The 18,502-nt window shown below is 38.6% G+C and overlaps 1 pseudogene; it reads left to right on the top strand.

Annotated features, from left to right (window-relative positions):
* Positions 1–16,170: 16,170 nt before the first annotated feature.
* Positions 16,171–17,946, top strand: LOC136125068 (zinc finger protein 33B pseudogene; annotated as a pseudogene).
* Positions 17,947–18,502: the final 556 nt, after the last annotated feature.

An 18,502-nucleotide genomic window follows, 5' to 3' on the forward strand; every position in this document is an offset into this window, starting at 1 on the left:
ATCACATTGATTGATTTGTGGTTATTGAACCATCCTTGCATCCCTGGAATAAATCCCACTTGAACAAGATGTATGATCCTTTTTATATATTGTTGAATTCAGTTTGCTAATAATTTGTTGAGGATTTTTGCATCTATATTTATCAGAGATATTGACCTGTAATTTTATTTTCTTTTCCTCTTTTTTTTTTTTTTAAGTGTTTTTGTCTGTTTTTGGTATCAGGGTGATAGTGGCCTCATAGAATGAATTTGAGAATGTTCCATACACTTCAATTTTTTGTAATAGTTTGAGAATAGGTATTAGTTCTTCTTTATATGTTTGCTAGAATTCCCCTGTGAAGCTCTCCAATCCTGTACTTCAGTTTGCTGGGAGTTTTCTTTATTATAAATTCATTTTTACTACTAGTGATTGGTCTGTTCAGATTGTCTGTTTCTTCTTGATTCAGTCTTGGAATGTTGTATGTTTCTAGAAATTTGTCCATGTTTCATAGGTTGTCTGATTTGTTGGCACATAACTGTTCAGATTATTCTCTTATGATTTTTTTTGTATCTCTGTAATATTGATTTTTATTTCTCCTCTTTAATTTCTTATTTTGTTTATTTGAGGTTTTTTTGGTCTCCTTTATTTATTTCCTCTGATTTTTATTATTTCCTTCCTTCTGCTGACTTAGAGCTTTGGTGGTTCTTTTTCTAATTCCTTTATATGGTAGGTTAGGTTGTTTGAGATTTTTCTTATTTATTGAGGTAGGCCTGTATTGCTATAATCTTCCCTCTTAGAACTCCTTTTGCTGCATCCCATAAATTTTGCAAAGTTGGGTTTTCATTTTCATTAGCTTCAAGGTGTTTTCTGATTTCCTCTTTAATTTCTTCATTTGCCCATTGGTTGTTTAGTAGCATGTTGTTTATTCTCTAAGTGTTTGTGTTTTTCCCATTTTTCTTCCTATAATTGATTTCTAGTTTCATACCATTGTGGTCTGAAAACATGCTTGATATAATTTCTATCCTCTTAAATTTTTTGAGACTTGTTTTGTGGCCTGGCATGTGATCTATCCTGGAGAACATGTGTACTTGAAAAGAATGTGTATTCTGCTCTTTCTGTATAAAATGTCCTGTAAATATATATTAAGTCCACTTGATCTATTTGGTCACTTAAGACCACCATTGCCTTATTGATTTTCTGTCTGGATGATCTGTCCGTTGATGTAAGTGGGGTGTTAAAGTCCCTTACGATTATTGTATTATTGTCAGTTTCTCCCTTTATGTCCATTAATATATGCTTTATATATATAGGTGCTCCTTTACTAGGTGTATATATGTTAACGAGTGTTACATCCTCTTCTTAAATTGATCCCTTTATCATTATATAATGTCCTTCTTTGTCTTTTCTTATAGCCTTTGTTTTAAAGTCTATTTTGTCTGATATGAATATTGCTACCCCCACTTTCTTATCATTTGCATTTGCATGAAATATCTTTTTCCATCCTCTCACTTTTAGTCTGTGTCTTTGGCCCTGGTGAGTCTCTTGTAAGCAGCATATACATGGGTCTTGTTTTTTAATCCAGTCAGCCACCCTGTGTCTTTTGATTGGAACATCACTTCCATTAACATTTAAAGTGATTATTGATGGGTATGTGCTTATTTCTAGTTTGCTACTTTTCTTCTAGTTGCTTTTGTAATTCTTCTCTGTTCGTTTTTTTCTTCTTTTAGTTTCTTCCCTTGTGGTTTGATGGTTTTCTTTAGTGCTATGCTTGTGTTCCTTTCTAATTTTTGTGTATCTACTGTAGGTTTTTGATTTGTCATTTCCATAAAGTTCATACATATTGCCCTATAACTATATCTACTTGTTTTAAACTGGTAGTCATTAAAGTTTATGTTCTAAAAGATCTGCATTTTTAGTCCCCTACCCAACATTTTGTGTTTTTGATGTCATATTTTACATTTTCATGCTTATCCCTTAGTTCTTTATTTTAGTTATGGTTGATATAGTTTTTATCTTCTAATCTTCATATTAGCTTATTTAAGTGGTTGATTTTCAGCCTTTAGCATATATTTGCCTTTAGTATTGAGATTTTTCCTTTCATATAAATACTTCTTAAATAGACTTTTCCTTTCCACTTAGAGAAGACACTTTAAGTTTCTTTTAGAGTAGGTTTAGTATTGATGAGCTCTTTTATTTTTTGCTTGTCTGAGAAGGTCTTTATCTCTCCTTCAATTCTAAATGATAGTGTTGCTAAGTAGAGTATCCTAGGTTGCAGATTTCTCCCTTTCAGCACTTTAAATATATCATGCCACTCCCTTCTGGCCTGCAAAGTTTCTGCAGAAAAATCAACTGGTAGCCTTATGGAGGTTCCCTTGTATACGAGTTTATATACTTGCTGACTTTAGAATTGTCTCTTTAACCTTTGCCATTTTAATTATGATATGTCTTGGTGTGGGTGTGTTTGGGTTGATCTTGTTTGGGACCCTGTGTTCTTCCTGCACCTGGACATCTGTTTCCTTCTTCAGGTTCAGAACGTTTGCAGCCATAGTTTTATCAAATACATTTTTTACACCCACCTTATCCTTCTAGGACCCCTATAATGAATGTTGGTATACTTCATGTTGTCTCAGAGGTCCCATAAACTATTATCATTTTAAAATTTGTTTTTCTTTTTGCTGTACTTATCGGATGATTTCCATTGTTCTGACTTCCAGATCACTTATGCATTCTTTTGTATCATGTAGTCTGCTATTAATTTCTTCTAGTGTGCTTTTCATTTCTGTTATTGTATTTTTCACTTCTGACTGGTTCTTTTTTATATTTTCTAGTTCCTTTTTAAAATTCTTATTGGTTTCATCTAGTCTTTCCCCTAGTACAGTTAGCATTTTTGTTACTAATGTTTTGAACACTTTATCCAATAAATTATTTATTTCTGTTTTGTTAGCTGTTTTGGGTTTTTTTTTCTCTTGTTCTTTCAAATGAAACAAATTACTCTGTCTTCTCATTTTATTTAAATTTTTCTGTCTCTATGAAATTAGGTAGAATGGTTATCTATTACAGTCTTGAAGGGGTGTCCTTGTATGGGAGTGTCCCTAAACAATCTGTGTGTGCCCAGTGACTTTGGTGTGAGAGCTGGATCCAATGTGAAGAACTTGTTGTTTCTTTCCCCAGGGTGTGCTGACAGCTTTCACCTTGGTAGGAGGTGGGGCTGGTGATGGCGGGGATAAGGCCAGAGCCAGGAGTGAGCCAGGGCTTCTCCTCTGTTCAGTGGCAACACCAACCTTTTGGGGTCAGAGTTGGGTCCCAAGATGCTGGAGCAAAAGCCCTGAGTGTTGGGTCCGATCTGGCTTTTTTACCTCTCCCTCCCAGCACTGGCACTCTCACCCAGTGCTGGAGCAAGAGGGGCTGGAGAGGGTGCTTGGTGTGGGTCTGGGTGTAGGCTGTGATGGCCCCAGCCCCAGTCAGGGTCCTGGACTGCCTCTGATGCACTGCCTCTGTAAAGTGCCGGTAGTGGCTTCCACTGCCTTTCTCACATGCCATTCCAGGTCTGAGCTGGTTCCATCCCTTACAACTGAGTTCTCCCTCCAGCTTCCTTCAACTGCAGCTCATCCTAGTGTGGAGCTGTGGCACAAAGCTAGTGGGGCCAGAGTGTGGGCACTCAGTTCAGTCTGGGGCATGTGCTGGAGCAGTCAGGGGAAACTGACCAGAGTCCCGGGCAGTTTCAATCTGCTTTCTCCACCATGTTTTGAGAGCTAGCAAGTGTATGTACGCTCTTCACCCGCAGAGTCTAGGTTTACTACAGCCCTCCTTTTAGTTTCACTGGTTTTCTAACCAGCTAAGGGGACTCATCTTCCTGGTGTCAGACTCCAGGGCTGGAGTGCCCAATATGTGGCTCTAACAACTTATGACCAGGGAATAGCTCTGTCCCTGTAATCCCCCTCTTCTTCTGTGTCCTCTCCCAGGGCTGCAGGTCCTGACCTCATCACCTCTCTTCCCTTCCTACTTGATTCTTTGTGTATCTTTCTTACGGCCTTGTTTGTATAAGAATAAGAATATTTCTTCAAGTCTCCAGTGAGTTTTCAGTGAGAATTGCTCCACGTGTAGAGGTATTCCTGGAGGGAGTTAAGCTCAGTGTCTTCCTACTCTGCCATCTTGATCTCTCCCCAACAATGATAGATTTTACATGATTGAAAGAAATAGTGAATACATTTAATTCCAAACTGCCTCCTCTGTAACTGATATTTAATTTAATTTAATTTGTGAGATTAAAAATAAATTAGAGGGAAGGGCCACAAAGTGAAGGAAGGAAGGGAGGGAGGGAAACAGGGAGGAAGGAAGGAGTTTTGTGAGGAAGTCTGTATGGTTAACTTATAGTAAATTACATTCCAGTGATAGTGGAAAGCAATTGAGAATGTTAAATCATGATCCACTACTGCCCAGTGGTAAAATTTTAGGCCAGTTGAGGAGAATGTAAAATATTTCTACTATTCCAAGTTTATGGATGAAAAAAGGGCTTCAGGAAGTTTAATTGTACTTTAGACTCAGAAGTGTCCTTTTTAAAATCATGTTGAATGAATGAAAAATTTGTCTGCCAAGAACAAGTTTTCTGACTTTTAATCTTAATTTTCTCACAAAGGGAGTAGGAAAAGCAGCTCTCTGGAGGAGTGTTCAAATGCAGACATATTTTACTTCTTGGATGTTGTTAATGGGAATGCTGTAATATAGATTTTCTTTTCTTTCTTTTAAAAAAAATTCCTGAGAAGTAAGATAATACAACACTTAAAAATTGAATAATATAAAAAATACCCTCTGGGCTTCCCTGGTGGCGCAGTGGTTGGGAGTCCGCCTGCCGGTGCAGGGGACACGGGTTCGTGCCCCGGTCTGGGAGGATCCCGCGTGCTGTGGAGCGGCTGGGTCCGTGGGCCATGGCTGCTGGGCCAGCACGTCCGGAGCCTGTGCTCTGCAGCGGGACAGGCCACAGCGGTGGGAGGCCCGCGTACTGCAAAAAAGAAAAAAAAAAAAAAAATACCCTCCATTTTGGTCTTTTAGGATTGGAATTAAAGTTTCTCATAGGTGATTTCCCATCAAGTAGGGTAAAGGTTCACCTGTGTGGATCTTTCTGAGATTGAAATTTATTTTTATTTTCCCAAAGGTTTCTGAGAATTGACCTGTTACTGCTCTTTGACTGTCTTCAGAGATGGTGTGACCTGGTATGACCCACAGCATATTAAAATTCTGAGATAATGAGTTAAAAAAAAAAGAAAAATCCACAATTTATGGGCTGTTATTAAAAGACACAGGGTTGTAAATAAGATGATTATTTGAAAATAGAAAAAAGACATTCTTGGAGGATATTATTCAGGTCCTCATTATCTCTAGTATATTCCTGTCCTGTATGCTTAGCTGCCCCCTGCCTAATGACCTCCATCCAAGGGCTCTTTCTAATATGATTGTATTATTGCCCTGCGTAGAATTCCTCAATAACTCACCATTGTCTACGGGAGAAAAAAAATCTAAATTTTGTTTTGTATCTCATAGAGAGTTGTATGTGAGCCATTCCACTGTCCATTTTGTCTTAAGCTGCACTGGTATTGAGCTCACTGCCCTTCCCTCAAACATGACGTTCTTTCTCATGCCCCCCCCGCCCCGCCCCTTTACGTTTCCCTTAGCTTTCTTCACTCTGGAAAAACCCTTCTATTCCAAACCCTGTCTAATCCCTCTTGTACTTTGTTCTTGTTATTATTAATTTTTAACAAGCCACATGCTTTCCAGGCCTTGTACTAACACTTCCTCTTTTGTGAGGCCTTAACTACCCAGGTTGACATGGGTGTGCCTTCTCACATACCCCTCCCTCTGTGGGAGGTTGAATAATGCCCTCCAAGGATATCCAGGTCCTGATCCTTGGAATCTATGAATTTTACTTTATATGTCAGATGTGACTTTGCTGATGTGATTAAGTTATTCCGGATTATCCAAGTGGCCCCGAATGTAATCATAAGTGTCCTTGAGGCAGAGGGAGAAGGCTACATAGTGACAGACACAGAGATTGGAGTGACGTGCCTTAAAGTTGGAGGAAGGGGTTGCAAGCCAAGGAATACAGGCAGCCACTAGAAGATGGAAAAAGCAAGGAGGTGAATTATTCCCTAGAGCTTCTAGAGGTAGTGCAGCCTTGCCAACACTTTGATTTTAGGCCAATGAAACGCATTTCAGACTTCTGGTCTCCAGAACTACAAGGGAATCAATTTCTCATATGTTAAGCCACTAAGTTTATGGTAGTTTTTTTACAGTAGCACTAGGAAACTAATACAGCTTCTTTGCTCTGTACATTCCTTCATTTTAGAAGAGTTTCATATTTTAATAGTCATTTGTGCACTTGCCTTCCCTTTAGATCAGTGGATATCTACTCTATCAGATCCAACAACCTAATTTGTCATGCTGCTTTCACTGTCCTGAAGTGAAATTCATCTATACCCGTAATCTGAAAAATCTAACACAATTCCCTACATATAATATATGAAGAAATGTAAGTAGTTTGTAATAAAATATTTACTTCTATGTGTTAATATTTGGGCATGATTATATGTCAAGACAGCTAAAATAGACACTAGCTCCTATAATAGAACCATTATGAATCTGGCAGCTCCATATGCAAACCAATGCAGATGTGTTTTGTTGGTGATTCAAATCCTGTAAGAGACATTGCTGTTCATGGCGTTTGTTCATGAAACCACGTAGAACTCTCGGTAAGTTCCAGAAAATAAAAATAAAAACCAAATGAAAGCATAGTCATCCCTTGACTTTCATGGGAGTTGCATTGTTGGAGAATTCAAGGTAAATTAATACTGTATGAAAATTCTTTGTGCTTATTGGTTAAGTTCTGGGCTTAGATAACTTCAAAAAATGTTTTTACCACATGTCTGGTAAGAAATTGGGAAGCCATGTTGGATAAGAAACTTTTCTTCATGTGTGAAGCATCCCACGACCTGCAGAATGTCCAACATCTTGAGCCTCTGGCCACTAAATGCTAATAACACCTTGTAATCATTATTGTCATAACGATATCCCCACAAATAGTCAAAATCCTCTGCTGAGAACCACTGCTATGTACTCTCAGAATTGCTGTTTCACATATTTTGAGGATTTTTAGGCATATATACATTTATTTTATAGGCATGCAATGTACCTCTTTATCTCTGATCATACTGTTTGCCTTAAAGTTTATTTATGTAAAAGCATTAAATACAGGTCAGCGTTTTATACTTCCTGTTTGCATCATATATTTTTCTGTGTGTTTACCTAAACATTTTCTTTGCATACAGTTAGATCTTGCTTTTATATCTACTCTGATAATCTCTTTCTTTTAATTGCAAATTTTAGTCTACTAACATTTGTTTTCAATTTGTTATCTATATTTTCTCATCCTTTGTTTTCATTTCCTATATTACTATGAATATTTTATAGAATCCTAATTTTTTTATTGACTGTGCTTAGTTCTAGCTCTTTGAATACATTATTAACTCTTCAGTTTTTTCTAAAGTCATATATATTTTAAATAAATTGTGAGAGAAAAAGTCTTTTATAATTACCCATGCTTTTCTAATCATTTGTTTAAACATTGATTGCCATTTTGGATGCTTTTTATTCATTCCTGAAGAGCTGACTTTCCCTCTGATATAATTTCTCTTCAGTCTGAAAAACTTTTTTTTTTTTTCAGCATTGTCTTGTCAGGACAAATTCTCTTAGCATTCCTTTATTTGACTTGATATGTCCAGGTATGTGTTCTTGGAATTAAGTCAATTTGAAGTTTGCTAAGTTTTTTGAATCTATAAATGTGTATCTTTCACCAAATCGGGAAGTTTTCTGTCATTATGTGTCCAAATACTTCTTCTGCCCCATTTTCTCTTCTGGGATAAACAGCTGTATATAAGACCTTTTGCAAGTGTCCCATAGATCTCTGAGGCTCTTTTTACTTTTTTTCCAGTCTTTTCCTCTCTCTTCTCCAAATGTAATATTTTCTATTGATCTGTTTTTAAGATCGTCACCTCTTCCTTCGTCATCTTGTATTCTGCTATTATATTCTCCAGTGAATTTTTAATTTGAGATTTTATACTTTTAAAGTTTCCCTTTGGTTCTTTTTTTTTTCATTTTTCCTACTTATGTGCTGTTTCTATTTTTCCATTCAGCAGAAGTGTTTTTTTTTTTAACCTCACTGATCATAGTTAAAATAGTGACTCTAAAGTCCTTGTCTAATGGGTCCAGCATCTGGGTCATCTCAGGGTTAGTGAACTGTGGGTAATTATTAGTCAAATCCATTTCACCTACCTTAACTAATCAAGGTCCTCTACAAAAGACCTGCATGTCCTCCAAGTGGCATGTAGCCTAAACAATAAGATGTTTGCCTGAATTGTTTTATAGGAACTTGGAGTCAGCTGTGTCTAGTTCGAACTGAGCCAGTTAAGACTGGATAGGACCACTGACTTTCCAGCTGGGCATGTGTGAGTGTCTGCTTGGTGACTTTTTGACATCAGAAGGCCAAAAGTCCACCCTCATATCATGCTAAGTGCTTCTGTTTTTTGAACCTACAGAGGTCTGTAGCTTAGCTACACTCGTGCAGAACAATTACTGCACCTTTTTGTAATCACCGTTCCTCAGGCCTCAGATTGCTGTACTTTTTTATTCTTTACCCCATAAATACCCCAAGCCCTTTGTCTTCGGGGAAGTGGATCTGAGACTTGCTCTTCTGTCTCCTCTCTTGGCTGCCTCGTGAATAAACCCTTCCTTTGCTGCAAACCTTGACGCCTCAGTGTTTGGCTTGCTGTGCATCAGGCAAAACAAACCTGGTTCCGTAACATTAGCATTTATCAATTGTCTTTTCCTTTGAGAACAAGTTACATTTTCCTGGCTCTTGGTGTGTCAGCTGATTTGGGGGTTATGTACTGGATATTATAAATGTTGTGTTGTGGATTATTTGGATTGTTATATTGCTTCAACAAATGTCGATAGTTTTGTTTCGTTCAGACAGTTAATTCAGATAGATGAAAATTGCTGACCATCACTACCTGTGGTGGGCAGTGGTTCAGCTCTGAGTTCAGTTATTTAAGCCTCAGGTCTTCGTTGCTTTTAGTCATCCCTGTGCAAGCCTGATTCAGGGTCAGCCAGTGATTTCCTTCTCTGCCTCGCTCCACTCTGGGGTTCCTTTATCACTCTCTAGTAGTTGTGGTTACTCTCAGCCTCCTTTCTCTGATTCCTCTGGGTTAAAAGATGATTAGTTTTTTTAATCATAATTTTAACCATCACTTCAACTGTGGCTGACCTCAGGGTAAAGCTGCAGCAAAACAAGGAACTCTATTCAGTTGCTCCAAATTTCAACTCTCCTAACCAGATATGCCTGCTTATTAGTCTCCAGATCCCTCTAGATCTTCCCATTAGGTTTTTTTTTTGGGGGGGGGGGTTTGTTTTTTGGGTTTTTTTTTTTTTTTGCATTTTGGCCAGGGATGATGACTGTTCTTTGTGAGAGGACTGGTTTCTTAAAAGCTCACTCTTCCATATCAGAAGCATATTAATTTTCTTTTTAGGAAAAAAAAAGTCTTATAGAGGTATTAAAATAAATAACTGCTAGTTAAGCTCTGTCTTATTTTACATGAACTTGAAGTTGTCAAGCACAATTTTTGATATGTGTTCTGCTTACATAGGTATTAGACTGTCTTTTGCTCTAGAAATTCAACAGTTTCTACATCTGTAATAGTTCAGACCTCTGGATAGCAGAGTGCTTGTTTAAAGCTACTACCATGTCTTTGTTAAAAGTGGGAAGGTTCTGTGATAATTTTGCAGATGGATGAAAATACTAGTGGGCTTTCTTTGAACTCACCCTGGGTGTTAATTGCCCCTATCTCTGAAGGCAGCAGGGAAGAGGGAAGTTGGCAAGGAAGAGTAAGAGCAGCCAACATTGCCTCTCTTTTCTCTGTGCTCTAGTGAAAAGGGGATGAAACATCACAGAGAGATGAAAATCTTTTGGTTTGCCCTGAATCAGGCCAGCCCGCTTGATGACTCAGGGAAGGCATTGACGGGTACAATGTTAGAAGAAGAAAGTAACAGCAAGGGCAGGTTATGAACATATTGTTCTGCCTGTAAAATAGCTACTTGCCTACTTGCCTGGTACAAAGAATGATTTATCCAGGGAAGAATGCCCTGTAGGGAAGTGGATCAAAGGAGAAAACCAAGAAGTGAGATGAACTGGAGAAGGGCTTTTCAAACTTTAATGTGCAAGCCAATTACCTGGGGGACCTTGTTCAACTGCAGGTTTAGACTCAGGAGTTCTGGGTAGCCCTGAGATTCTGCATTTCTAACAAGCTCAGGGGTGATGCCAATGTTGCTCTAAGTAGCAACAAGCCAGAGGCTTTCTTATAGCAGCATTTTACCTGGAGCTGACCCCTGGTGCCAGGTGAGAAGAGTTAAATGATGATTTCATTTATTTTACTGCCAGGGAAAATTCCATGGAGGAAAGCAGAAATATTTTTGCTTGGGTTGGTCAATTTTTGTGCATATTCAAAGTATGATGTTAATTTATTGCCAAGGATAGCACTTATTAAGCTCCCACTCATTCTGACTGCTGTGCAACAACACAGCTTGTTATGTGTTGTGAGGTGTCAACAGCTGTGTTATAGATACTAATGCAGTTTCCCTCACTAATAATTATTATCAGCTACTATTTTAAATTTGAGACTATTTTACCCTGGTATTCTTTTTGGTGCATTTCATACTGTACTTCAAATCTTTGGGTTTTTTGTTTTCCCTGTGTGTTAAGAAATGAGCATCTATTCCTATTTGTAATTAAGCATGAGTTTTTATGCTATTTTTTACTCTAGTTTTTAATATTTATGATTAATAAACAGAAAAATTAAATACCTTATTCATTGCTTTGTAGCTGTATTCTCTGAAACACAAATTGAGGCTGGTAGAAAGACAAAGGATTGTCATGCCTTATCTGGGTTTGGAGAGCAAGGACACCAAAATGTTAGACTATTAGGAATCAGAGTATTATGATGGTTTAGTAGGGTGATGGAAAATAATATTAGAGAAGTATTTCCAGGGAAATTTGTTAAATATGATTGGCTAATTTTTAAAATATGATGTCAGAAATCGTCTTGAAAATTTATGACACTCCCTGCGTTTCAGTCACCCTGATCTTAGCATTGTCCAAACAGAACTCTTTCCCAATTACTTTGTCTTTGCTAGTTCCACAGCATGTTCTGCCCTGAAAAATTAGCTGTACACTTGAGGATTTATAACTCTCATTCAGCAAATATTCTATTATTTCTATACTGCATTGTTGAGAGGCACAGATGAAGAAGTACATTTTAATTCAGTAGACAAGAAAGACCTATTCTCAAAAAGCAAAAACAAAAGAAAATTAAATAAACCACATAAATGAGAGGCAAAGTAATTTGGTGATTCGAAAGAGATGGACAAAGCCACATTCCTTTGAAAACTTTAGGGGAGCTCATAGGAAAAGAGAATCACAAAACCTGATCTTGAAGGATTGGTAAGTTTTTAATAGGCATACAGGGCTGTCCATGCTTGGAGACCTTCCTCTCAGAGGCTCACATGATCATAGACTTAGAGATAGGAGAGTATAGCATGTTTAGAGAATAAATGCTGTAGATCAGTTATAAGTAAGCTGAGTCTCACCCTGGTCAAATCTCAGCTTCAGTTCTTGACACCATTGAGGTATACTAATGTTATTTTCACACAGATTTAGGTTGGTGTTTGGATTATCTACTACTGTGACATAAGCTACCCCTGATAGCTTAAGAGAGCAACCCCACTTATTTTCACCTCATGATTCTCTGGGTTGACTGGGTGGATTTTCTGCTGTGTCATATGATGGAAGTCAGAAGTCGGTTGGGGCTGAAGTCATATATAATCTTGACAAGAACGCTGCCATAGCTAGTACTCTCTCCCTCTTCATGTGGCCTCTCCCTGTGGTTTCTTCAGGTGTGGATTGGCCTTCAGGAAAGCAGGACTTATTACATGGTGATTCAGTGTTCCCAAAAGTGAGAATTCCAAGATTTCCAAGGAAGTGAAATCTGCCTGTCCTCTTAAAAACTAGTCCTGGAATTGGCACCCCTGCCGTATTCTGTTGGTTAATATGTGTCCCAAAGCCAGCGAGCTTAGTTTCAATGTGGGAGGGGACTATATAGTAAGGAATATCAGATGATGTGGTTCATTTGGGACCATCTTTGGACACTAGCTACCCCAGTAAGTAATACTGAAGGTTTAAATTATGAAATGTCCATGGAAATTGAAACAGGAAGACACCATTTTGCCTTGGTAGAACCATCTCATGGTTGCATTAAGACTTGGTGATCAGTTTGGCAGTGGAATGTAGGGAAGAGAATATTAGGACAAAGCTAAGATTTGAGCTTGTGTAGCTATAAAAATTATGGTATAGTAGTAATGACTATTTATACAAAGCAAAGAATTACAGTAACTTATTCATAGAAAAACAATGTCAGGAAGCAGATCTTCAGTGTAAGATTATGAACTTGGCTGAATCTAGGTTACCAGCAGAACACTTATGATATGGAAAGGCAAGTACGCAAGTGTGTCATTCGTAGTGAGGTTAGAGCAGGAGATACAAATGTGAAAGTTATGTCAACAAAGGTGATAGGGGATAAGGGTTCTGGTGCATACAGCTGAGACACTGGTGAAGGAAAGACATCCAAAGGTTGGATTTGGGAACCTTTTGGAAAACTCTTTTTATGATAGAGAGAGGGAAAAAATGAGCCAGAATGGGGAGAGTGGTAATGAGGTAAGAGATGCATAATAAGTTAGATCAATATCATAGTGGCCAAAAGAGTGTTTAACAATGCTAATTGCTCCAGAAAGTTGGAAGAACAGGAAGCCTGAGAAATGTTGTTTGAATAGTAATTGAAAGGACAGAAAGGAAGGCAGTGATCCTTCCAGGGAATCTCTCAGCAAATGTTCTCTAACCTCAAGAGATGCTGGAAAAATACATGTATGGTGCTTATTGCCTCTCTAGAGGGAAGCAAACTCTAGCAGCATAGAAGGCGGAGGAAGAGCTATTGGGCCAGCAACCAACAATGTTTGCCATACTTCAAAAATCTTTATGTATTTTACTCTTTTTCTTGTTTTGTTTTTCTGGCTAAAATTTTCAGTACATTGCTGAATAGAAGTAGTAAGATCCTGCATTCATGGTTTTTAACTGGACTTGAAAGTTTCTAATATTTTACATTTGAGTATGAAATTTACTGTAAGTTTTGGAAGATAACTTTTATTGGTTAATAATAGTAGTTAAGAGGGCTTCCCTGGTGGCGCAGTGGTTGAGAGTCCGCCTGCTGATGCAGGGGACACGGGTTCATGCCCTGGTCTGGGAAGATCCCACATGCCGCGAAGCGGCTGGGCCCGTGATCCATGGCCGCTGAGCCTGCGCGTCCAGAACCTGTGCTCTGCAATGGGAGAGACCACAATAGTGAGAGGCCCGCATACCGCAAAAAAAAAAAAAAGAATAGTAGTTAAGAAAATTCAGTTTACTCTCTGCATTACATTTTCTGCTTCTGTTGAGATGATGATATGTTGTTCTTCCTTTAATTTGTTAATGTAGCAGATTATACTGATAGTTCTCAGTGTAAAACCATCCTTGGACTCCTTGAAAATTACTTGACTTCCAGGGAAAAAGCTCAAATTGGTTGTGATTGTTATTATTGTTTGTTATGCATTGATGGCCTCAAATTTTGTCTGCAATTTATTTAAATTTAATTACAATTTACTTAAAATTTAAATTAATATATTATTTGAAATTTGTCTGCTGTGGTCCTTTCTCATAATGTTCTTGTCAGATAATAGTATTAACAGTTTAATAGTGTCATAAAATGAGTTGAAAACCTGTTCCTCTCTTTGGTTTTTCTCGAACTTTGCATTAGAGGAGAATGATCTGGTTTCAGAAGGCTGGTTGTAATGTTCATTTGAATCTTGTAGGCTTAAAAAAATAGTCTTTTGTACATTTAAAATTGGTACCACATCCAGAGATTTGTCCATTCTTCATTTTTGATTGTGTTTGTGTGTGTATCTTCACTTTACTGTTTTTTTCCAAAAACAAAGTTGCCCTTAATTTTAAAAATTCTTACATCCTATCTTGGGTAGGCAGAATACTGGCACTTACACTTCCAAAGAGGTCCACTGCCTAATCCTTAGAACCTGTTAGTTTGCTTTGTTGCATGATGAGGGGCAATTAAGATTGTAGACGGAATTAAGGATTCTAGGCATCTCACTTTAAAATAAGGGCTTTATCATGGATTATCTGGGTGGTCCCAGTATAATCAGCAGGATTCTTAAAAATGTCAGTGTGATGCAGTATGAGAAAGAATTAACTATTGGCTTTGAGGATGGAAGGGGGCTACAAGCCAAGGAAGGTTGATGGCCTCTAGAAGCTGGAGAAAGCAAGGAAATGGATTCTCCCCTAGAACCTCTACAAGGAATGCAGCTCTGCTGACACCTTGGTTTTAGCTTATTGAAACACACTTCAGACTTTTGACCCCTCCCAAATTGTAAGGTAATACATATGTATTATTTTAAGTTACTAAATTTGTGGAAATTTTTTATATCAGCAATAGAAATTTGCTATTTTGGTATCTGGAATGTGAAACCTTAAAATGTGAAAGTGCCTTTGGAATTAGCCAGTGAGCAGAGGAGGAAAGAATTTTGAGGAGCCCGATAGAACAAGCCCAGATAGCCTTAAAGAGACTGCTAGTAGAAATATGGATGTTAACTGTTACTGAGGGCTCAGAAAGAAGTGAAGAGCATGGTAGAGAAAACATTTATTGTTTTAGAGAAAACCTAAGTCCTCATGAACAGACTTTGTGGAAATATGACATGAAAGGCTCTGCCAGTGAGGATTCAGATGAAAATGAAATGAGCATGTTATTGGAAATTGGAAGAAAATGGTGGAAACTTAGCTGAATTGTGTCCTGCAGTTATGTGAAAAGCAAAGCTTGTAAATGATGAAGTTGGATATTTAGCCTGTGATTTCCACACAAAGGGTTGAAGGTGTGGCCTAGTTTCTTCTTATTGCTTATAAAAGAATGCAAGAGGAATGAGTTATATCGAGGAAGAACTGTTAATCAAAAAGACACCAGGACTTCATGATTTGAGACATTCTCAGTCTGTTGCAGGCTGAAAAACTGCTAACATGAGGATATTCACCCTAAGGAACGTGTTCTCTGAAGAGAAAGCCAAAAGCGTGTCTGGACAGACTTTTGCCAGTGCCTTAGAATAATCAAAAGGTCAGAGTACTTTTGGACAGAGAACTTTTTTATCATTATGTCATGGATTTATCCATAAAAGTGCTTATTTCCTTAGTCATTTGTCCTGTAATATATTTTTTGGATAGGTTTTATATAGTACTTTTTGCTTATCCCTTTACACGAAAGTGTCTTGAGTTTTGTTTGAGGCATCACTTTTAAAATATATAGGGATTGCGGCGGGCACTGGAGTGGGTTGGGGCTTGGCCGGTGTGAAGGGCGGCCGAGCTGGAGGGAGGGCGGGGTTCAGGCCCCTATCCTGGCCAGCAGCAGCTGCTGCCATGGCTTGTTCGAGTCTGGTCCTTGTGCGCTTACAGCATCTGCGAGTCCCCAGAGAGGCCGCTGTAGTGTTGGCGGCCAGTGCCCTGAGGCCGCGGCACACTCTGTGAGGACGGCAGGGAGTCCTCGCCCTCCCACTGTATCAGGTCTGGAAAGTGATCAGAGTAGCTAGCGAGTGCCTCGAGACCACAGAACCGGTGGGAGGCGGCGCTAGGAGGCACATCCACATCTCCTTCCTCCCTAAAAAACAGTTGTGCCTAAATCTGGCGTTGTGCCCATCCCTGCACTGAGCCAAAGGACATCGCTGTGAAGTTCAGATCCTGGTTCCTAGGAACAAAGCTGATCTTGTGAGATAAAGAGGAATCCCACCAGGAAGATGGCTCATCTGAGTGGCGGCCTCCCACCAGGGCTACAGAACAGAGGAGGATCAAGGCCAAGAAAGAGCAGACCCTAGATGTGCATAGCTGATTGCACTATGTGATCCTTGTGCTCCACAAGCCACCCGTCAGACTGTGAGAACCTGAGGTTTGAGCCAAGTTTCAGGAGAGCCCAAACTTTGTAGTTCTCTACATGTTTCCTCGATCCACAGAAAATGAACAGATCTCAGGGGCCAGTGTCATTTGAGGATGTGAGCATGGGCTTCACTCAGGAGGAGTGGCAGCACCTAGACCCTGCTCAGAGGACCCTGTACAAGGACGTGATGCTGGAGAACTATAGCCACCTCGTCTCAGTGGGGTACTGTGTTATCAAACCAGAGGCGATTTTCAAATTACAGCAAGGAGAAGAGCCATGGATGTTAGAGGAAGAGTCCCAAAGTCATAGCCACCCAGAGTTCTGCGTAGTTGACCTGATGGAGAAGAGCCAGGAAAAGGAAGACCAGCATTGGTGGAAAGTTGGTTTTGTCAACAACAAAACACCGACTAAAGGGAGAAATAGTGTCTTAGGAAAAACATTTTCTCTGGATACAAACTTTATTTTATCAAGAGAAATACCTGGTAAATATGACTCATATGGAATGAATTTAGATTCTCTTTCAGAATTAATCATTAGTAATAGACACTCCTTTGTAAGGCAGCTTGATGAGTTTAATACACATGGGAAATTACTCCTCTGTACAAAGCACAAGAATTCTCATTCTAGAGAGAAATCTTTAGAATATGATAGAACTGGAAAAGCCATCAGTCAAAATGAGGACTTATTTCAGCATCAGGATACTCAAACTCTGAAGATTTCTTTTGAATATACTGAATGTGGGAAAGCCTTCAATGAGGGGGAAACTTTCATTACCTATAAGAGAGAAAGCTCATGGGAGAAGCCCTATGGATGTAATGAACATGTCAAAGCCTTTTCTGATAGACCAACATTCAGTGTTCATCAGGGAACTCATACAAGGGAGAATCACTATGAATTGAATGACTGTGGGAGGTGGTCTCTTCATGAGAAGTCAACTTTAAATAAGCGCCATGGAGTTATCATGGGGAAGAGATAATATGAGTGTGTTGAAAGTGAGAATCATTTCAGCAAGAAGTCACTCCTTCAGTGAATTTATAAAGGAGAGAAAACCTTTAACTGTTATGAAGATTGGGAAGTATTCTGCAAGAAGCCAAATTTCATTCAGCATCAAGAAACACATATAGGGAAAAAAGTCTATAAAATTAATCAGTGTGCTACTGCATTTTGCAAGAAGCCAAAGCTTCCTACATATCAGAAAACAGATATAAGAGAAAAACTCTGTGAGTGTAGTGAATGTGGGAAAACCTTCAGCCATAAATCATCTCTCATCCTACATCAGAGGATACACAGAGGGGAGAAACCCTATGAATGCACCAAATGTGGGAAAACCTTTGGGTATAGGTCAGGCCTCACAGTACATCAGAGAACACACACAGGGGAGAAACCCTATGAATGTAATGAATGTGGAAAAAATTTCTGTGAGAAGTCAAATCTCCATGTACATCAGCGAACACATACAGGGGAGAAACCCTATGAGTGTAATGAATGTCAGAAAATCTTCAGTGATTGGTCAGCTGTCACAGTACATAAGAGAATACATACCGGGGAGAAACCCTATGAATGTAAGGAATGTGGGAAAACTTTCTCCCAGAAGCCAAACTTCATTAATCATCAGAGGAGTCACACAGGAGAGAAACCCTATTGATGTCACAAATGTGGAAAATCCTTTTCTGTGAAGTCAAAACTGAGGGAACATCAGAAAACACACACAGGAGAGACACCTTATAAATGTAATGAGTGTGGGAAAACTTTCTACCGTAAGTCATCCCTCACAGTACATCAGAGCACCCACACAGGGGAGAAACCCTATGAATGTAACCAATGTGGGAGAACCTTCTATCAGAGAACACACTAGGGAGAAACACTACAGGTGTAATGGAACCTTCCACCAGCATCTCGACTTCACTAAACAGCAGAGAAACAGCACTAAGAAGAAACCCCTGTCAACATCCTGAAACCTTCACCCTCTTTTTGGACTCACTGCATAGCAGAAGCAACCTGGGGCTGAGGTGGGGGACCCAATATATATGAGAAATCTTTTGCCTAGAAGTGACATTTCATTGAGTAGCAAATAATTAATATTTGATAACTTTATTAATATTTTGAAGATGTTACAGTGTCAAAAAAAGTTTAAAAAGGAGTCCTTTTCTTTTGCAGAATATGTATAAGTATGCTATATAGAGAAACTTCACATGATAGGTTTGCTTACTGGAACGCAACATTATAGTAGGAAGTATATATATATTTGCTTAATAACTCAGTTTTTATTTCATAATTTTAATATGAATATGAAATGTATAAGTTGTCCCATACTTAATACCTATGTATTTTTTGTTTTAATTGAAATTTTATTGAGATAATTGTAGATTGTAAGATGCAGTTGTAAGAAGTAATACAGAGAGACCCCATGT

This window comes from Phocoena phocoena, chromosome 6 (assembly GCF_963924675.1).
Source record: "Phocoena phocoena chromosome 6, mPhoPho1.1, whole genome shotgun sequence".
Taxonomy (NCBI): Eukaryota; Metazoa; Chordata; class Mammalia; order Artiodactyla; family Phocoenidae; genus Phocoena; species Phocoena phocoena.